General features: G+C 42.5%; 1 long non-coding RNA gene across 1 annotated transcript in view; it reads right to left on the reverse strand.

The window, feature by feature from the left end:
* LOC133479553 (uncharacterized) overlaps positions 1 to 23,116 on the reverse strand; it is a 106,246-nt gene that overhangs the window by 35,149 nt on the left and 47,981 nt on the right. Inside the window, exon 3 of the long non-coding RNA XR_009788993.1 lies at positions 645 to 716. This is a non-coding gene — a long non-coding RNA (uncharacterized LOC133479553). The remainder of the gene's footprint in view (positions 1 to 644; positions 717 to 23,116) is intronic.

Consider the following 23,116-nt stretch of genomic DNA (forward strand, 5'->3'; position numbering starts at 1 on the left):
TCAAATGAGATTCAAGTGCAGATAAAAGATTGCAATTACTTTAAATGTAATAAATTTCATGCAATTAAGTTAAATTTTACTTCAGCACGAAGGAGTATTAGGGCCACACTGAAAAGAGAAAAAGATACACTGTGAGACTAAAGTTGTAATCTTAGGAGAATAAAGTTCTACAGAGAAAAAAGGTTTTATTTTGTAGAAAAAAAGTCATATTTGTTTAGATGAAATAATACACATATTTGTGAGATTAGAGTTATGATTTTACAAGAATATGTCACCTATTTCTGAGATAGAGATTAAAGTAATGTTCGTGTAAAATTACGGCTTGAATCTTGTAATGTATTGTTTGTTCTTTTCAGTGTAGCCCTTAATACGCCTTTGTATTTTAAGGATAAATTCTAATAAGATAAATGAATAACTGCTATATGGGATCTTTTTTTTAATACAAATTTGAGACTGACTGAAAATCGATTTTTGTTTTCATGAGAAACTCACATCTATGTTAGTTTGCCTGTTTGTTAACGAGCAGGCTACTTCCTATTTCATAAAGGAGTGGTCCCCAAGCTTTTTTGCACCACAGACCATGTGAAAAATATTTGGACAGACCAGCATAGAAACAAAAACAGATGACTAAAAATACAACTCACCATAATGCTGAATGTAGCTTTTGTAATTAGTGGGAGCCCTACGCTTGTCTTTCTTCAACCAGCCGGTCCCATCTTGGGGGAATGGGAGAAATGTGTGTTACTTATGTCAAGTCTATTACGTAATTTTTTTTCAGTCACCTTAATTGCAGAAAAAGATAGGATTTTGGAACTGGAAGCAAGGTATTCAGTCCTTTATTTTTGCTTCATTGTTTCATGTCCTTTGTTTTACAAGTTATCTGTCTATCAAGTTTTTCTCGATACGTCTTGCTCACGTGATCCAAATTTGAAAGAATGCTTGAAAATGTAAGCTTGTTTTTTTTTATTTCCGCCTCTCCACGTTGCAAGCTGCTGTATTTTTGACCGGCTAGATGGCGGCATAAACATTGTCGCTATGGAAACAATGACGAAGGTCAAAATCCCCTATACGCAGCGTGAGCTTGGTTTGTGAGAATCACCTGTAGCGATGAGCCCATATTTCATTATCATATCTCCATTTTCATTGGATTATATTTGAGCAATTGGGCAACAGCTCACAGGCACTTACATAATATAAACCATTGGTTCTCAACTGTTGTCACCCTGTGATCTACATTTTTCAATTTTTGCTAAGTCGTGAGCCACTAGTACAGGAGTTAGAAACAATAAGGAACATGTATTGCTGAAAAATAGCCTTTGAAACGTATCATTTTTTTTTAACATAAGGACTCATACTTAGTACATGTATGTGTTTAACATGCCTGTCAGAGCACCGTATGAAGAAACTGAGGATGAAAATAACTGCATTTCCAAAATTTTGTCTCTTGGCACCGATCTCTTCTTCTTAAGAAAGTGTAACATCAATCGTTTGTCTTATTTTTAGGAAATGAAGGCCGCACACTAAAGCAACTGTAACCATTTTAACCGTCTGTATTATGCTATGAATGTTTTACTACATGTCCGTGACCCCCCCCCAAAATGGCTGCGCAACCCACTTTTGGGTCCCGACCCACCACTTGAGAATGAAGTACCTTAACAATGCCCAAAAGAAATAGGCAGAAGCAAAGCTATTTTAAATAGATACTTCTGATTTTGTAGCGCAAATTCAGCTTTTCTATATCTTGAAAGTTATTTGTTCTTCTGTTATCTTATCCTTTGGCCTTTTCCCCTTGCCGAAGAAGCTCTCCGCTTGTTTTTTTATCTTTTTTTGGGCTTACTTTTTTACGAATGGTTTGACATGTCTGAAATAGAGGTAATCACCACGTCGACTTTGCCACTCCGGAATCACGGTTATAGCTTGCGATTGACTAATTGCCATTCACGTGTTTTGGTCTTGGACACCTCCGAAATCAAAAGGTGGTGGGTTCGCGCAGCAAACTAGCAGCGGAGGCCTAAAGCATGTGTAAATATCCATCCATCCATCCATCCATCCATTTTCTTCACCGCTTATCCTCACTAGGGTCGCGGGCTGCTAGAGCCTATCCCAGCTATCTTCAGGCAGTAGGCGGGGTACACCCTGAACCGGTCGCCAACCAATCGCAGGGCACATATAAACAAACAACCATTCGCACTGACATTCATACCTACGGGCAATTGAGAGTCTTCAATCAACCTACCACGCATGTTTTTGGGATGTGGGAGGAAACCGGACTACCCGGAGAAAACCCACGCAGGCACGGGGAGAACAAGCAAACTCCACACAGGCGAGGCGAGGATTTGAACCCCGGTCCCCAGAACTGTGGGTCAGATGTGCTCAACAGTCGTCCACTGTGCCTCGCATGTGTAAATATTTAATTAAAAATGAGACTTGTAGCACTGTCTCTTTTGCAAAATATGCAATTCTATCCTGAAATATAACAAAACCACAAGTGCTATCATTGCACAATCATCTGAAAACGCTAACGCTACATGACGAGCAGCCTTAAATCCTCATGTCAGCCGTCAATAAATTCACCAAATACCCTGCTATAATGGTAAAAAGCATAATATACTGTAGCGTCTGCTTACACAATGAAACAGAGATAAGCCAAGGTCGATCAGTAACTCCTTTATTGTACAATTTAACGGTTAATTTAGCACTTCTCTCTACCGCCAGGCTGGAGTTGGGTGGGGATGCCAGTGCAAGGAGAGAGAGTGGATTTGTGCTTGGAGCACTTCAGGGTCCCAAAGACTGTCAGATCTTATAAAACTCTTGCAACTATCCACGTAGCACAACTGATGGTTTGCTACAATACATTATTGAAAAACTATTCTTAGATACTGTAGCAAGTAGCAATTGTGTTACATCAATTGGCGTTTGAGTTGAAGTTGTACCTTGAAGGTATCTGCTTCTGATTGGATGAGAGTATCATCACCTTAGCGTTGACCACAAAAAAAAGTTGTTCAACCCCTAGTGGAAAAGAGGCACAATCCTAAACTGATTTTCAAAATAAAACTTATTTCAGACTGATGATCAATTAAAAAAAAAAAGATATATTTTTTTAGTCTCTCTGTGCAGCCATGTCTCAAATGTTCCACGGCTGCTGTGAGCCGCTGTTATAGAGTTACAAATGAATGGATGGTGACATTGTAATTCTGGATCGGACTGTACCATTGGTGCCACTGTGAAAAAGCAAAGTGAAATCCTTGATCCGAGCCATTTGCCTTTGCGCAATCCTGCCAACACATAAAAACACACTGAACCGAATAATAACCTCCTTGGTGGCGGTAGTAAACATATTTACGGTGCCTTGCATCTCCAAAGAGTCTTTTATATTCCCACAACTGACAGTGGAAGCTTATGAAGATGTGGAGAAGCAGTGGAGGCAGGTTCAACCAAGCGCCCGTGACAGTAATATATGAGCCTTAATAGGTGCATGCTGCTGATATCTGCGGGAGGTGTAATTTCAGTAATACTTGTGACAAGGAGGAGGGGGGGAAAAGGCGTTGAGGAAACAGTAAGAGCGGCTGTCTCAAGTCAGAAGAGAGGTATTTGCAGCGTGCATATTTACGGCTTCGTTAAGAGCAAGTGTGTGGGTAGGAGTCAGTGCTCCCTGTCGCACTCCTCCGCCACCCCACTATATGCGACGAGCTCACGAAGAAGCAGGAAGAGAAAAAAAAAGCGAACAATAATAATTGCCGTTTTAAGCAAGAGTGTAACGACGCCAATGCGATGTCGCTCAAGCACAGCTTCAAACGGCGGGCTCGGCGAGGAACAGAGAGCAAATCTTAGCACGCCGCGTTTAGGACATCAAACAGGCCGCAATCAAGAAATTCGCAGTGGAGAGGGGGAGGGGCACTTGGCGGCGGCGGTGGGAGGCTCATTTCCTTTGACGCTTATGCACTTCTTCTCCCATAAGAAGTTTAACGAGTGCATGCATCGATGCACGGGGATGTGAGGTGAAGATGGTCGACCGATGCTTGTGATTTTTTGGGGCGGGCGGTGGCGATAAATGAAAAGCGCAACATTTGGGAGGTTTAGCCTACTCTTAGTTACGGTCTGACAAGATTGGCTTTTACGTGCAGAAGTCTCACATTAAGGAGGAAAACAATTTGTCAGATTTGAGAATTAAAATGTCGTTTTGTATGTGTAATTGCAGTTTTTTTTCCCTTCCCTGACATTTTGTCTGCAAGCAAATGGAAGTTGTTGTTTTGAAAACATTTTCAAACAGTCGTCCTTATCTCTACAACCATGGCTAAAAAAAATCAATCAATCCATCCATCCATCCATTTTTTATACGCCTTATCCTTATTAGGGTCATGGGTGAGAAGGAGCCTGTCCCAGTTGACTTTGGGCACGAGGCAGGGTTCACAAACAACCATTCAGGCTCAGATTCATACCTGTGGACATTTTGGATTCTTCAATGCATTTGTTTGGAAAGACCGGACAAAATTACCACAAACAGTACAACCTGCTAACCGAACATTCAAATTTGGAAAAGTTTACTTTTACTTTCACTTTTCATCCTTTTTATAAAACATAACTAAGACAAGGGCGTGCAAAATCCTCTCGGACCCTCCCCACCCTGGTCACCAGCTCTTCCAGCTCCTTCCCTCAGGTAGGCGCTACCGATCAATGCAAACTAGAACTAGTAGACATTCCAACAGCTTCTTCCCTCTTGCAATCAACTTCTTGAACAGCTAACTTACAATTCCATTACAACAAGCTGGCAATTTTTTGACTTGAGTTCGTTGTCACATTTCTGTATTATGTATTACTCGTGCACTCACTGTAGTTGTCTCGCCGTGCTGCACTATTTGCATATAGTGGCCACTCATGCCAGAGTAGTATCTGCTCCATTTGCACACTGATTGAGGAGTATCTGTAACATCTGCACAACCATTGTCCCAGATTATCGCAGTACTCGTCACTTTAAATCGCATACACTCCTTGAAGTCTCAGTGCCCTTTGCACAATGGTCATTGCACCGGACTATTGCGATATTAGCCATTCGAACTGAAGACTCTGCATCTTTTTGCACAATTGTTGTTTGTTTTGTTTTCTGTTAATGTCTTTATGTCTCCAAAGTGTTCTGTAAATTGACTGTCTGTTGTACTAGAGCGGCTCCAACTACCGGAGACAAATTCCTTGTGTGTTTTGGACATACTTGGCAAATAAAGATGATTCTGATTCTGATTCTGATATACAACAACAAACTAAATACAAATACAGTGTAACAATATTTGTTTTTTTAATCTGTTCTATATACCCCATGTACTGTATACTGTTCTATGCCCATCTGAATGTCCTGTAATGGGTGCATAAATGTTCAATAGAAAATTTAAATGCTCGAGGAAGTCATGCAAGGTAGCATTTAGACTTCACACCGATTTGATTGGGCTGATCGGTATCGGCCGATATTTAGCATTTTATGCTGATCGGCTTTAATGTCATAATTCGGCGAACCGATCAATGACGTCATTGATCGGCTCCGCAAAAGACATTAACTCCGTGGCGCTGCGTGCACAATATATCTGAATCCAAAAGCTAGTTTATTTTTACCCTTGTCGCGTGTCTTTTGAAGTAGTACTGTAAATATCTGACGGCCAATGAAGTTATTTAAAAAAAAAAAAAAAAACGTCGGCGGTGTGGGACAGACAACACGTTGGAGACAGGCAACACGTAATGCCCGGATCAAACTACAAGACAAATTTGCTCTTTCAAGATTGCACTGTCAGACTACTGCAATTAAATCCCGTTTTTTACGATCATTGGGCTTGTCAACTCAAATACACTCGTTACCGTGGCGACGGCAACAAGAGTGGATCGCGCCGACTGTATTATAAAAACAAAATGGGGGAAAAACGTGTGTTGGTGGTCACCGGTGCTCAGGACAGGAGAGGACGTTCGTTGAAGACTTGCTTGAGGTATGTTTCCGTACTTTTAATAGGATACGGCTCACAAGCAGGCAATAAAATGTGATGTAGCCTAGCAGGCTAGCGGTAGCACGAACGGTTGGACGTAAACATGCCGCCGTTCTGTCGCATCTCTAAAGTTTCGGTGTGGGTGAAGTAATTTAATTAAAAATAATGTAATTTAATTACAGTAAGTTAGCACCCCTTATTTCTGTCATGTAATGTTGGTTTGGCCTGACTGATTAGAATAGAATGATTTCCAACCTTTATGGAGGCAAGGAACATATTTTACAATTGAAAAATTTCACAGAGCACCAACAAACAAAAATGCCACAAAAAGTGGATACATTAATTACTGTATTTACTTCCTGCCATCTAATAGAAGACCATTCATTTGTTCTGTCTGTCACTATGCCTCAAGGGCATAAATAGAGGAACAAAGATACATTATTTATTGTAAATATATTTTTTGGAGCAATTAAGTACACATGTATATACAGTAAATGAACATGTCATTTAAATAGACACATTCCTCCGTCTTGTGATCGGATCGGTGATCGGTTATCGTTTTTTTAAACTCGCTGATCGGTCCCAAAAATCCTTATCGTGTAAAGCCTAGTAGCTTTAAAGCACACCTACAGAAAGTCAGAACGATCAATGCAGCAAAGGCTTGATTGTCTGATGTATGAAAAAGATTATCTTGAGCCATTATCCTGTTGTGTGGTGTGTGTTAAGAGTGACTTTTCTTCCCCCATCTGCTTGGTAAACGGCTGACACCTGGCAACTCCTTTAAATTGTGAAAAAATACATACCAGAAGCTAACACCATAATTTATGATAATCCATGCATCCACCAAAACATCAGTGCAGCTCTGCTTACTTTTTTTGCTTTGATGTATTGTTTCACCATGGATAAATTATCTATATCCAGACTGCAGCCGTCACCTGAAAATGGCTCTGGATCCGGGGCCAGCCTCGCTGTAATGTCGTGGTCGGAGACTTGTTGGGTGGCCAAGCACTCCAGAGACCAAATAATTCTGATACAAAAAAAATAAATTTTCCATACATTTGTATGTCCTCTTTAACTGCCACTCATTTCAAGGCAGTTCTCCATTTTGCTAGCATTTTAGAGCATTTTGACTGATCGTTCAAGACCCACAGAAAACTGGGTACTGTGGCAATATAAGCACAGAACCTACCAAATAAAAAAAGAGAGACTTCTCTCTTCTTTCACACGAAAATGTTTGTTTCTAGCTCTTTCTGTTCTTTAGTAATCAGAAATAGGAGATGGGTTGGTTTCACCAAAAACATTGGCTTCTGACCAAAAAGCAGAACACTGACCGTGACCCAAATATTTTATGTTTTGCTTTTGTGACACCACAGACAAATAAATGGCTTTCGGTGGCAAAATAATCCATCCATCCATCCATTCATTTTCTGAGCCGCTTCTCCTCACTAGGGTCGCGGGCGTGCTGGAGCCTATCCAAGCTATCATCAGGCAGGAGGCGGTGTACACCCTGAACTGGTTGCCAGCCAAATGCAGGGGACATACAAACAAACAACCATTCACACTCACATTCACACCTACGGGCTAAATTGCCCGTTGTCAATTAACCACCAGGCACGGGGATAAGATGCAAACTCCACACAGGCGGGGCCGGGGATTGAACCCTGCTCCTCAGAACTGTGAGGCAGACGCTCTAACCAGTCGCCCACCGTGCCGCCGACAAAATAATCATTTATTAAAAATATACAACTATGAAAAGCGCCTCGAGCGACGCTGACTCACGTGGCTCGAGTTGAACATCAGTGGCTTTTTTTACATGCCGCTTGTCATTCATTCAATTAACTGTCGTCTTCGCATGATTGTGACACACACTTTCTACCTACTACAACACATACTCTGTTTATACCATATTCATGCTCTGTTCGAGCGTCAGGTGCCTAAATGTGTCCGACTTCCAACATGTTGGCATTTCTCTCCCTCATAATCAATGTGACAAGCTGAGACTCACACCCTAATCTTTATGGTCTATTCAAAAGCTGTGCTGATCATAAATCCAAAGCGATGCAACACTGCCATCTACAGGGATCTGTTAGACAATGGTTTAAAAACCTGAATGAATTTCAAAGACAAGCTGGGTGAGAGAGTCTTCCATGCCTACTTGTTGAAAAACATACTTTGATGAGTACGTCGGTGGCAGTAACTGATTGGATAAAGTTTACGAAAATAAACGTCTACGCCATTGAACAAGATACAAGAAAACTGTTTTAAATTGCATAAAAAATGCATAATACTTGAGATACTATCATGTTCAAAGACTTTTTTATGGGCAGCGCCTCGGTGACAAGTTACTTTGTCGCAAGCCGCTTTTAAAAAAAATGCAGACAAAACATGAAATCAAGCGTTCTCCAAGTGCCGACTCCTTTTTAGTTCATAAAGCTTGCAGACTGACATGGCGACAAGCCCCAATGAAGTCTTCTCTGATCTCTGGCGTACTCCACTCATTCTAATCTTAACTCGTACCTCTTGCATTACAACATCTTCTTCTATGTGTCATCTCTCCTCGGCTCACCTCACCTCTCCCTTCCTCTGTGGCTCTTGCCACGCCGCCACATTTCACCTGTGATCTCAGCCTGACATGCCCATCTCCCCATTGCCTCCCCTTCCACAAGTACTTTGTCTTTCTTTTCATCACCCTCCTTTCCTGCACTCCTTTTGTCCTTGATTACCTGGTGGTGAGCTCCTGGCTGCGTCTCCTTTTGCCAGAGCCGCTAATGGACTATTTGCATGCAAATGGCAGTGCCTGGAGAGATTAGACAGGCTGGTGGAGGAGGAAGCAAGGAAGGAAGGGAAAGGGAAGGAGGAGGAAGGCCAAAGGAGTCAGATTTCATTGAAGAGGCTGGAAAGGAAGCTCAAAAAGGTAGATGAAAGGCAAGGACGCGTATGCTCCACTTTCTGTCTCAGCTTCTTCTGAAAGTCTGCATGATTGTCTTGGTGAAGGTGCTATTATTGACAGTTATCTCCATGCGTGTGTGTGTGTGTGTGTGTGCGCGCGTGCGTGTGTGTGTGTGTGTGTGTGTGTGTTTGGAAGCGGCGGCAAGACGAGGCTCAAAGATTACGAGGGAAAAAAAGTTTGAATGTCAGAGCTTCTGTATTTGCATGTTTATGTGCGCCTAACTAGCTTAGTTCTGAACTCGGGGAAGATAGGGCACTGCGGCATCTCCATTTCTGAAAAATTAAAGCAGGAGACCAAAAGGTTTTTTGTCTGGAGAGAGAAGCCTGTGCAGGCCCCGCCGCCGCCTCCCTCCACCCCTCCTTTTCCTCCTCCTTCCTCCGACTCCTCCAAATAAATAAGAATTTTTGATTACAGTAATCAGGCCCATTAATAATGCAGACGCTGTGATGATGCAGAGGAGATGAAAGATGGCTCTTCTCAACCTTTCTGTGTTAGGAGCGAAGGGAGATGGCTGCTAGCGAGCGTGTGCCCACCGCACGCCTGCGTGCTTCAACGTCAAAGACCAACAGTTAGCAACTTTCAGAGCTACTGTATACAACTCGGTTTTATACTTAACGGTAGTGTTAAGTTCACCATATCATACAGTATGTAGAGAGACAATGGTGGCCTGTTTTATGAGTCACCAACTTACATTAATACAATTGACAAATAAAGTGGCTAAATGAACATTTAGCATCACTTTTACCTTTATTAAAAGTTTTCTCTTGAATTATATAGTTTTTCTCCCCTTCTTTATGAGATGGCAGGCACTTGGAACTTTCAGTCGTGTTGTGTAAAAAGTGTTCAAGACAACAAAACGTATTCCCCAATGCAAGCTTTTATTAACAACTCAAGGCAATAACAAGCCTCCCGGTCTGCTCAGCAACACCCGGACAAATTGGGGTAACATTGGCGTTAACAGGGGTCACGAGCCACATGTGGCTCTTTTGAGGACTGCATCTGGCTCGCAGATAAATCTTAGCCGAAAATTCTTAGCATGACAAATAATGAACAATTCCACTGACATTTTAAATAAGTAAGAATGATGGATGCATGGATGGATGGATGGATGGATAATTAAAGTTAGCTGATTTGCTTACATGCCTGATAAAGGGTTAGAAAAAAGGCCTTTTTTTTTTCTTTTTTTTTTAATCCACCAAAGGCCACAGGCCGCTTGGAGAGTTGTGAATAGGATTTGCAGCATTTGATTATTCTCTTTGGCACTTTTCAAAATGCCTCCCTCCCCCTACATGGCGCGCACACACATAATTATAACATATTACATCCCTCACCTTGCTCTCTCTCTCTTTCTCTCTCTCTCTGTCTCTCTCTCATTGTGACAAACACACACACACATGCAGACACACACGCACACAGAGGCAGGAGTACATCTCTCCTTCCCTGAGGCTGACTTGGCAGCGGGCCAGCCGAGAGGAGAGAATGCATAAAGAGCTATTGTGGCTGTTGTCGTTAATCAGGCCTGTATGCTTTCTGACAGCAGCGTGTGAGAAAGGAAGACTGTCTCTCATATAGGCTCGCCGTACACCTCTCCATTAAGGCCAGCCAGACAAGCAGACTCCAGCTGCAAAATTGCTACGGCGTAATGGCACACAATATCGAAAGGCGAGGCGGCGGCGGGATGGAGGTGTGTAGCACCAAGGTGGTAGAAACTGCATGTCCAGCCAAAAAACGAGGGGTTAAACATAGGTGGTGTGTGTCACTGGTTCAGCTCTGCAGAAAACGTGCATGTACAGAGTAGTGATATGACGAAATATACTGACTGTGAAAACCAACCATTTGTGATTTTGTAATATGATGAACTGTCCATGTATTAATATTGTCCTTCAAAACACATAATTCCGCTTTAGACTGCAGCTCCTAGAGACAAATGATGACAGGCAACAAGTGGAAGAGGATTTGCCATCACTTTATTTTAATGAAGCACATTTTAGACAAGCTTCTAAGCATGAGATTCTCCATCTTCTTTGTTAAATATAGCCAATGGGTTTTTATCACAAGTACCACCATTCGGTGCCAGGACTGCCCTTCAGGGGAGATCTTTCAGTATGGTCTAGTGGTTACAATTCCTCCTTTGTGGGTGTAACTCCTGGTACAGGAATTTTTTTTCCAAAATGTTCCCATGACAAATAGAACCTTATTCTAGTCACACTTGCCCCATTCACTTTGTAAGGGAGACAGGCGATGACATGCAACGTGATGAAGAGAAAAGGTGATCACTGTCCAAAGAAAACATTTTCAAAAGAAGTGTCTCCATTTGCTGCCAAAACTGTCCTATGTGACATGTTTCCTCTTGAGACTCCTGTAAAAAAGCAGCGACACACAACGAACTGAAGAAAAAAACATTTGTTTTTTTAATGAACCAATGCACAATTGATTGTTTTCCTGCATTTGGTTAAATGTAGTTTTAATAACTGGTATCTCATTCAGTTAAAACATTTTTTTTTCTTACTACTTTTCTTACTACTTCCCATATGGGCTAGTGCAGGGGCGTCCAAACTACTGGTACCGGTCCACAGGCCATTTAACGTCTATCACAGATAGACGTTTTTTTTAGAAGAGCGGGAGACGGGGCACCCCCGACCACACTCTGGCGACAGTTACCTTCCGATGGGGAAACTACGTCGCCACCACCCCGCCCCGTCGGCGATTAGCTTACGATTGGCATAGTCCGCCAATCCCCACCCCTGCCTGTTGAAAAACGGTTGCCAGGCCGCGAATACTATGTACTAGCATGAACAGGTTCCTGCCAGAAAAAAGATTGTGGGCCACTGCTCTAACGGGGAAGCTGTGACTAGGTAGATTGATGTTTCTGGTGATAAAGCTGTCTAAATAACCATTGTCTGTGGTGTGTTTTTATGGAATACTTTGACTTTCAGCATTTTCTTGTGTCCTGTGACAGTTCTCGCCACTTTGCCTATGCTGCTGTCACTCTTGCTCTTACCGCTGTTTCAGCACCTCTTTGCTCATTCATGTACTCCCAGGTACTGAAACACATTGAACCCTTAGAGACATCACTTCTCCTTTCCTACCAATATGGTTCAACTGGTTTACGAGTATAGGCTTGATCTTCCTACTGCTTTGTCATTCTTCATTTTCTGCATAGCCTTTCTGACTTCTACTAATGATATGTCCAGCACTGGGACCTCTATCGATGGGCGATGAGTGGATCCCTGGCCCATTAAGAGTTTTGTTGAAATAAACTCTCCACTGTTCTGTGATCTGCAGTTTTTCTGTAAGCAGTGAAATATCTTAATCTCTGACTATGGGAACTTCTCCGATGTCCAGTTTTGTTTGAGCTCATTTTATGCTACCTAATAAAATTCTCTTTTTCCTGTCCTCGTTTCAATGTTGTTATACAGGTCTGACCAAGCTTCCTCTTTGGCTTTTGCCACAGCTCTCTTAACTTTATTATTTTTATTCTAACTTTTCTATAAGCTTCTCTCTGTTCAACACACCAACCCTTTTTCAACTGTCTTCTTTCTCTTTATACTTTCTTGCACTTCTTCATTTCCTTACCAAGTCTCTTTCCTTGACGTTTCCCACCTTGGGTAGTGCCACAAACCTCTATTGCTGCCATCAGCACCGCTGTTTTCGGAGCTCTCCAGGTCCCCCCTACTGTTGATTTAGTAGCTTTCCATGGCTTCTTGACTTTTTCCTCTGTATTCTACCATTTTCTGCCCCTTTAAAACTTTTTCTCCATCGTCTGCTGAGTTTCTCCTCTTCTGATGTTAAACACTGCACAAAACAATCTTTGCTGTGCCACAATTTCGTCACTTGGTATTCCTTTACAGTTCTTCACACTCTTGCGATCTGCTCTTTTCACCAAGACTTAATATATTTGTGTGACATTTCCTCCAATCTTCTATGTGATTAGGTGCTCATCTGGATTCTTAAAGAATGTATTCACTAGAGCCAAGTTGGCACTCCTGCCACACTCAAGAATTCTCTCCTCCTCCTTATTCTTTTTGCCATACCCGTTCCCTTCATGCACCTGCTAAAATCCATCTTCTGCTCTACCAACATGTCCATTTCAGTCTACTCCAACTATGCTGGGGGTCAGCTGTTTAATGCTTTCAAAGAAGCTTTTTTCCCCCTCATCAGTCACTCCACTCTATGGGGCATATGCTGATATTATGTTATGTACCTCTCCTTCTATTATCTAATTTCTCATTCTCTTACTACTTCAATTAGCTTCTTATAATTGGGGCTCAGAATGTCTCCTTTTGGAAAATCACAGGAAAAAAAATCAAAGGGTTACAACATTTTAGTTGTAAAACTGTAAAATCACTGAATAACACAATTTTATTTGTAACTATCATAATCAGTATCAGACTAACTAACATGTTTTGGTTTTTGACACTAGTAGCTTTAATATTCATTGTAAGAGTTTGACACTAGAAATGGGTCTATTTCACCTGCAACAAAACAAAAGGTTTTGAGAATTATTATTATTATTATGAGGTGAGAAAACTGGTTTCCTCCCATATTCCAAAAAGGTCCACTGAAGACTCTAAATTGTCCGTGGGTGTGAACCTCAGTGTGAAATGTTGTTTGTTTTGTCAGCCCTGAGATTGGTTGGTGACCAGTTCAGAGTGTACCCTGCCTCTTGCCCAAAATCAGATGGGAGAGGTTCCAGCACACCCGTAATCCCGGATAAGTAATTCAGAGAATGAATGGATCGATGGATGAGGTGTGAAAAATCTATTTTTGTGTTATCACTGGCAAAATATTGTGATTTATCCTGAGACTGCCACCCCTCATACAAAATGGATGCCTGAGTGAACATACATACAGTATGTATGTTCAGTGCGTCAAAGGCATCTCGTACAGGTGTAATCCCTGAACATCTGCCTGGCCGCATTTCAAAAGCTCCCAAAAAAGAGGCAGGGCCGTGGCGCAGTCATTAAGCAACGGAAGAGGCCGGGCGGCGGGATGGGAACCGCGCCACCGCTACGCCGCCGTACACCTGCTCCTTACATTCCGTTACGCACCACACATCGGTATTCTTGCCACCGCTGCCGCCCACAGGAGCTGCAAGGGGGTTAAATAAGGCGGACATCTGGAGGCAATCAACATGGTGGTTACACCGCATGCTTATTTTAAGTCGGCAACGATGACACTTCAACTTCGTCTTTTGAAGCAATTGAAATTGAATGCTGCACTTTTATTGATACACTGGTGCGGAATGTGACAGAGAGCCTCTCATAATGCTCTACCTGTAAATCAAATCTTTAAAAAAAATAGTTAATCATCAGTATCCTTCAAGATACTCACTTGATTTCCACATTGTAAGCTCTAAAGTTGAACACACATGAGGTTGTAAAGCACGAAATTCAATCACAGCTTTCATGAAAAACTATGCCTCTAATGTCATACTATTCCTTTGCGTTTAATACGGTGGTGGTAGGGGTCTACAGTGCTAACTTGGTTTACGAATTTAGCTTGTTTCATGATCACACTTGTAAATGAATTTACTCATATCATGTAAATAAATTTGTCACAATGAAATGAATTTAATTTTATAAAAAGCTAATTAAAATCGTAAAAGAGAATCTAAACTTGTTTTATAACCATTACTATACATTGGGCCAAAAGTCACAACAACTGTCTAGTTGGAGTGTACCTTTAAGTGGTGTGGCCTAGTGTGTGACGTCAGGAGCTAAAGTCGGGTTGGCCCAACTTGCCTGCTCAAATTTGGCCCAATATCGGTATCACGCTTTTGTACACCTAGTCCAAGATGTCTCTGTAGATCAGGGGTCACCAACCTGGTGCTCACCATTGATGGAACATTGTGATTTTCTAGTAATGTAGTTGAAGTGATCATTAGAAAATGTAATCAGTTGCAGAGAGATAAAGTATTTGGACTATTGTTGTTGTTGATACAGCTGTTGTTGTGCCCAGTGTTCTCTCATACCTTTTGACTTGACTTTGAGTTAAAGTGTTGCATATTCATATTTGTTTCCTTCCAGGTTAAATCATTGTTGATAAATATTGTGAGAGAATCATATATTATTATTAATATCAAACTGGTAGCTCATCGCATTAATCAGTACCCAAGAAGGAGCTCTCCGTTTCAAAAAGGTTGGTGACCCCTGCTGTAGATCTATTAGGGATTTTTAAGATTCCGTCCATATTGCTGATCGTTGTGAACAACGCAAGACTGCCGCCGACCTCGCCGTTACATCATCTCCAGTCGAGGGGTTAACGCACTGTGCGCATACTGCGCAGTGTGGCGTTTGCACACAGATGATGGGAGCGCAGCGCTAGATTTAACATTCCCACTGTGGCCGTGTGCACTGGGGCGCACGTCAGCGGTGTTCGTGATTCAGGACCAGACTGGCGGTGGCGACTCTCCAGAGTCTACACCCTTCACGCTGAGTCAAGCGACTGAGATGTTGATGCATCGTCTGAGTTGTTCTGTTCTTTCTCAGATTGAGGCTGGCAATGACTCATATAGCTTCATCCACATTAACTCTCATTAATAACCACCAATGTTAGTATAACAATGAACAATTAAAAAGCCATCAAAAATGAAACAAACAAAATGATAAAAAATACAACAGATCAAGGGTCCACACTGTAATCTCATATAAAGGAGATAAGATTTCATGTTAAAGACACAAATGCTGAGTTAAGGAGCGTCACTGATGTTGCATCTAATGATATTCCTCTCCAGTCCTGTAGAAAGTGGTAATGCGCATCATAAAGTGTTTAATGACTGATGACGTCAGCATGTCTGTGGGTTTCAAATTTTGTACTGGGTTTAAAATTTTGTACGTAATATGTCTCTGTAAGAGGTAATTGCTTAACAAATTTTTGTTTATTAAAAAACTGAATAGAATATAAAAGAATAATAAAAATTTAGATAATTATTACACATTATACATTTGATGCTGATCCATTCCAGTCCTGTAGCGCAATATTAAGCGTTTGATGGTTGGCGATGTCGACGTATGCAAGTTGAAATAACCCCTGTGGAGCATTTGAAAGACGAAAATTTGAAGATGCACCGGCTTCCTTTAAATGACAAGTGTGAATAATTTTTATTTTACTGATGAATACAATGATAATGGAGTGAGTGCTGGAGTTGATTGACATTTTACTCTCTACGAAACATGACACATACTTTTAAATAAACACAAGCAATTTGACAAAGCTTCTCCTGTGTTTGTATCTCTTTATGTATCACGCTTGCTGGACACACGACGGTTGAGTAACTGGAAAATGCAACATCAGAGAAACAACAAGTGTCTATTAAGAATGTTTTTAAAGATGCCTACCATGCCACTTACGATAAACACTAGAAAATATACTGTGCAGTGGGAGCTTTTGTTGCTTAAGATTTGCAGCCCTTTTCTCTGGTCGTAAGATGTGTGCTTTGGTCTCTTAATGAAAATGCACGACAGGCTATGTGTTGCACCCTTACACCATTTCAGTGACAATTTTAATTTCCAAACTAAGTGTAACAGTTGAATTAAGCGTGGGTCAGTTGGTCATGCTAGCAGAGCGGGATCCAGGCATACAATTCAACCCGCGCAAGTAGTGGTTTTTGATTAATTATTATTATTTTTTGTCATGTTCTTCTTCTTCTTTTCCTTTCAGCTTGTCCCTTTAGGGGTCGCCACAGCGCGTCATCCTTTTCCATGTAAGCCTATCGGATTCATCCACCAACTGCCCTCATGTCTTCCCTCACGACATCCATCAACCTTCTCTTTGGTCTTCCTCTAGCTCTCTTGCCTGGCAGCTCCATCCTCATCATCCTTCTACCAATATACTCACTATTTCTCCTCTGGACGTGTCCAAACCATCGAAGTCTGCTCTCTCTAACTTTGTCTCCAAAACATACTTACCCATCACTTCTTCATCACCACTATTTCCTTCACCAACATGTCCATTACAATCTGCACCAATCACGACTCTCTCGCTGTCTGGGATGCTCAGAACTACTTCGTCTAGCTCCTTCCAGAATTTATCTTTCACCTCTAGGTCACTTCCTACCTGTGGGGCATAGCCACTAATCACATTATACATAACACCCTCAATTTCAAGTTTCAGCCTCATCACTCGATCTGATACTCTTTTCACCTCCAGGACATTCTTAGCCAACTCTTCTTTTAAAATAACCCCGACTCCATTACTCTTCCCATCTACACCATGGTAAAATTATTTAAACCCTGCCCCTAAACTTCTAGCCTTACTGCCTTTCCACCTGGTCTCCTGGACACACAATATATCAACCTTTCTCCTAATCATCATGTCAACCAACTCCCGAGATTTTCCTGCCATAGTCCCAACATTCAAAGTCCCCACATTCAGTTCTAGGCTCTGTGCTTTCCTCTTCTCTTTCTGCCGAAAAACCGGCTTTCCACCTCTTCTTCTTCTTCGATTTTGACCCACAGTAGCTGAATTTTTTTTTGTCATATATGTTTCATACTACTGCATTGTCACGTGTAGACAATTAGTCAAGTAGTAAGAGACACTTCACCATTTGAAAGAGTTGAGTTTAAATAACAGTTAACTACAAAGATGTTATATTATTCAGAACACTACAAAATGCCGTTTTTGCTGACGATTAAAATAACGAGATGATTTTGGGAGAGAAAAAAGTTGTTCTCTTCATGAACAAACCATTTTCCAAAAATGTACCAAACTGTGGCACAGACCGTACTAAGGGTTACCTGTACTGCCCCACCCCTAGTTTACACATACACCATGACGTCATTTTTAAAAATGTCCACTTTACTACCTTTTTCTTTCAAAGGTTCCAAAACAATAATGTGTGTGAATGTACACCACATCAGTTCAAATGTACGAAGTATAAACGGCTCCTGGACTTCTAATCTGCTGTCATTTAACAAAGAGTCACATCACACGTTAGCAGAGCCTCTCTTCTCAGCGTCACCATGCTGCTCCGCTTCGCATCGGGGACGCAGATTGCTGCTAGCGTCGTGCGGCACATCACGCCAACGCCCGCTGAGGCTGCAGATGACGAGGTGACTGGCTCTGTTGTAACATACAGCGCAGGCCGCCGCCCTTCCCTCCTTTGTGCTAATCACCTTCAATCTGTCTCCCATCCTCATTACCTCACCTGCCTCCCCCACCCACCCTCGGTACCTCAGCTTTTTCACTTGAGCTAGTCAAATGTGCCCATTACACGCTTCGCTGGCCACGGACTGCTTTTTCTATGTGGCATAAAGCAGTCGATGACACTGAAATGTGAGAGTGGGGCCATCAGATGCCGGCGTTTGGTACTCTCTGTGCTTGCTCATTGTATAGTTGCATTTGGGGGGAAAAGACACAGGGGTTGTTATAATAATTATACACTTCACAGTGCGGCCTATCATTTGGCACAATAGGCACAGGAGCATGTGTCACAACACAGAAATTCACATTCAGTGGATGCATGATATTGTTAGCAAAGTTTGGTGTCAATACAACATCTGTGGTTTGCCACCAATGCCACTGAGTGAAATGCAGAAAATCTAAACCGTTTTTATTTAAACAGTGGTGCCATTTCATGACAATACTCATAACTTGACAGTTGTAGCACAAATCATCTTTCCTCATTTAAATGAATGGAAACACCATTAATCCGTTCCAGCCGCCCACAATAACGCCAACATTTTTGTTTTGAGTCACAATAATTAAAATGGCACTCGATAATACTGTACTCTATAAAAAATCTGAATATTAATAACATAATTACACTGACTGTAAAGAATTAAACAGTTTGTTGATCATGATAACTCAATGTGATTATGCTGCTCCTTTTGGTGTGTGCGCCTTGGCCACCTGGGGGCAGCATATTACAGACATACGGCTATATAGGGCTACATGGAGATGGTCACAACTTCTCATGAGCTGCAGTAATATTAGTTGTTTTTCACAGAGGATTTTTTTCCCTGTAAGTATTGTTATATGGTCTTTCTACATGTCACTTGTGCTGAAACATCAGTTGTTTAAAGGGTTATATCATTGTGACACGATTCTATTGGTTAGCCTGTCTATGGTGTTTTGTATTGCTTGTTAGCATTAAGCTAAGTGAACATCCCTAAGGCAAAGCTAAGTGGTTATTTTAAGTGTATAACATAATTCTCTTTGCTTGATGTTTAGTTTGACAGTCAACTTCAACTGAGATTGGCAATAAACCGTAACTCTCTGCCAAAATGCTGCTTTTAGTGAACAAAGTTGAGTTGAGTTCGCTGCCACCATAGGCTACAGTGCTCATATCGCAAATCAAAGTAAAAAATCGGCGGGACGACAACTCGAATCTCGAAAACTCCTAAGTCGGATCACTCGTATCTCAAGGGACCACACTATCTTTTTATAGGAATTAATTTATTTCTGTTTCACGTCACAATCATGGAGTCCGTGGCACAGCCCAACTCGGCGTTGAACACACACATGAGAATTGCGCCATAGTAATTATTGAACAGGTTTACAGCCTTTACAGTGGTTTGCCCTGACCGTTTTGCAAGAAGATCGGGGATGAAAAATTGTTGGTAACACACCTTACCCACACCAGAGAATAAACTTTCAGAGACATCACAGAATCAAGCCTTCCCTGACTTTGATTGGAAGGGAGTGCACAATGCACACATTTGGCCCCATTGTCGGAATGTGTGTGTACCTCACTTTAGATAAATATCGATGATCTATACAGTTCACATTCAAAACGTAGTAACAAAGTACAGTTCGAACTCTTTTGTTTCACTTTGGAGCCATAATTTACCCAAATTCTGTCGATCCAACTCCGATTTATACAATCTCAGAGGCCTTCGACTTTGTTAGAATTCATAGACCCCATCTTGATGTCTAGAAACTAGCAGTGCAGCTCTGTGAAGGCAAATAGCCAAGCAGCTGAAGGCATATAAAAGCAATTGCGTACCAAGGCAGCAGCATTGCAACTTTTTTTTTCTAAATAACGGGCTTTGGCCTCGGCTGTATGGTTTGCCTGTGATGGGAATGAGCTGTGAAGACTATAATCAGTGTCAGCTCACGCAGCCAGACCTGACACCACACACTGCGACACAATATCTCCCCCTCTCACAAACACACACACTCAGTCTGCCTGCCTGCGTCACTCTCTCTTACACACACACGCGCACCCACGCGCATACACACACAAACACACAAACACGCACACACACCACAGGCAACATTACACAGAGTGACCAAACATTCAGACGTCAGGGCGGAGGGAGCGGACAAAGAGATTGTCACTCCACTCTTGGTTGGAGTGTATTGCAGCTGGCCCAATATGAGAATGGACGGATGTGTGTCTTTTAACAGTGGATGTGACTCTCAGTGTGTGCGTGTGTGTGTGTGTGTGTGTGTGTGTGTGTGTGTGTGTGCATGCTATGCCTTTTATCTGGGTATAGCCTCAGAGCAATTCACTGCCTGTCAGTCACTCTCCAGGACTTGCAGCCAGAGTGAGACGGAAAAGAGATGGACAGGAAAATGGGGATGGGCGGACGGGATGCATGGCTCAGCAGGAGACAGGGGGTGAGGAAAACTGTGAGGGAGAAGTATAGTGTGTGTGGGGGGGAAGGTGGGGGGGGGGGGGGGACACACACGGATGGAGAACACAGAGGCCGTTTGCTCCCTTGGGTGGTTGGGGGCCCGGGCTGCCCGCGGGCACAGTTGGCATGCAGCTGGGCACACACACTGGCGCTCGGCCCCAGCGGCGGCCTGTGTGCTAGCGCTGACTTGCCTCAGAGCAGAGGTCGAAGGGAAACGTGTGTGTGCGCGCGCATGTGCGTCTCATTAAAAATGCCTTCATATCTGTCGGTGCTCACGGGGACCATTTTCAGTCACACTTGCATAATGATAATAATAGGGCGACTTTGGAATGTGTGTGGGTATGTGCGTGAGTTCTCATATGTTAACCTTCATCTTAGCACACCTCCACCCTCCCAGCCTCGAGTGGGCGCCCACAAGGAGTGCTACCCAGCCAACGGGCACACCACAAACCACCATACGTGGGACAAAAAGGTGACGATTGCATGACCCCCTCCAGTTCCCTTTCACCAACCCGTCATTAGTTCACATGCCACCACGTTGGGTGCGCTCATTTTTTTATTTCTTCTCCCTCCCGTTTTCTAATTTTACATGGCTGGGATCATTTTGTACCCTGCGTTCATTGTATTTTTTTTTATTTTCTAACCGCAGGGTGCTTTGGAACTGTAAAGTATTCCAAAGGAAGAGAATCAAAATCAGAAGAAGGGCTAACGAATGAAGGAGCATTCGGGCTACCATAGAAAAGAAAATACTTTTACTGTGACTTTTACTGTGACAATACAGTTGTAGAACTATATGAATAGAATGGATTAAACAATAAAAAATTTTCATGAGAAATTAGTCGAAATATTACAACAATCTGGTTGTAATTGTGTGAGAAAAAAAAATCCTATTATGAGACCATGTCATATTGCTAGAATATCACAATTACAATTATTATTTTTGTATATGTAGACTATATTTAATGTGGCTAGTTCGATTTTCATCCATTCATTTAGAGTGATTTTTTTAGATTTGTCGGATGTGAATAGTTGTGGGTAAATGGCAACCTTTTCTTTTTAATAATAAGAACAAAGTAATGACGGCGTGAAACCTCCTGAAAAGCTCAAGGCTGAAAGATGTGCTGCTCCCACGGAATAAAGGACAGTTACTCAAGAGGCAATGATTTTGATCACATTAAATGCAGCAGGTGCTAATTCATTGCTTCTATGCACTGCACCGCCTTAACTTAACCTGCAACCTTCTGATGTTCTTTTTTTCTGCTGTGTGTGCCTTTTGAGCATCTGTGCCTACATATGTGCCTTAAAGCACCACGCCACATTCCTGCCATCCGACCCACCGCATTCCTGCCATAGCCGCCACAATTAATAGCCTTTTACCTCCGAATTTCCAGCGCCGTGTGAACTAAGAGCAGGGAAAGCCCATTAAAATGGGGAGTGCGTGCCAGCTTCTTAATCGAAACACATGTAAGCCGTTAGGGCTACACTTTGAACTCTCTGCTCTTGTTAACCAAAAGGGAGAAAGCACGGCGGGAGAGAGAGAGAGAGCACTATTTGGGACGCTCGCCTCACTTATGCAAATGTTAAAAGTCAATGTGGAGACAGAAATGTCGGGGGGGGGAAGACAAAGGATGGAATGTGGGGAGAAACTGGGGAGGTAATGGCAGGATAGGGAGTGCATCCACATTCCTCTTGCTCTTTGCATCCCATCCCTCAGCATACCTCGCATGCTTTGGCCGGGGGTTCTTTGAATTGGGTCCCTATGGCGGACACAGCGACGCTCTTTCATGATGCTGTTTGGAAGTGGCAGGGACCACAAGAAGGCCACTTCTGAGCACTGGCTCTCAGCGGGTGCTTCCCGCCCTCATGTTATGCAGCGTATCTGCCTCCCACTTCAACTCCCTTAACCCAACCCGAGTCAAAGAATTTTTTCTAAAAAAAAAAAAACTGGATGGATGGCTATGTTGCACATTTTGAATTATACCTGACTCAAGAGAGCTGAGTTGTAAAGTTGGAATCTGTACAGTGGAACCTGTCGAACGTAGTTAATTCCGAGGACACTGGTCAGCAGCATTTAGATTTAGAAATAAATGTCCCCAGAGGGATTACTGGAAATGGACAGCATGGTGGGTGTATGGTTGGCATGTTTGCCTCAGAGTTCTGAAGTTCGACCGAGTCGCTCGGTGTGCGGCGGTCCTTAGGCGGTTCAACTTTGTCTGACTTTCGGCTTGCTTTCTACTTGCATCAGAAACAATTTCAACTGTTTTATGCAGAACATAATGTAGGTCAAAAGGAATGCAGCCCTAAGGGGGGCACAAGCCATTGCAAACTGTAGGCCGGTCCCAAGCCCGGATAAATACAGAGGGTTGCGTCAGGAACGGCATCCGGCATAAAACTTTGCCAAACAAATATGAGCGTTCATTCAAAGAATTCCATACCGGATCGGTCGTGGCCCAGGTTAACAACGTCTGCCACCGGCGCCGTCAACCTGCAGGGCGCTGTTGGAAATTCAGCTACTGTGGGTCGAAGTCGAAGAAGAAGAGGTGGAAAGCAGATTCTTTGGCAGAAAGAGAAGAGGAAAGCACAGAGCTTAGAACTGAATGTGGGGACTTTGAATGTTAGGA

This window comes from Phyllopteryx taeniolatus, chromosome 6 (assembly GCF_024500385.1).
Source record: "Phyllopteryx taeniolatus isolate TA_2022b chromosome 6, UOR_Ptae_1.2, whole genome shotgun sequence".
Classification (NCBI taxonomy): domain Eukaryota; kingdom Metazoa; phylum Chordata; class Actinopteri; order Syngnathiformes; family Syngnathidae; genus Phyllopteryx; species Phyllopteryx taeniolatus.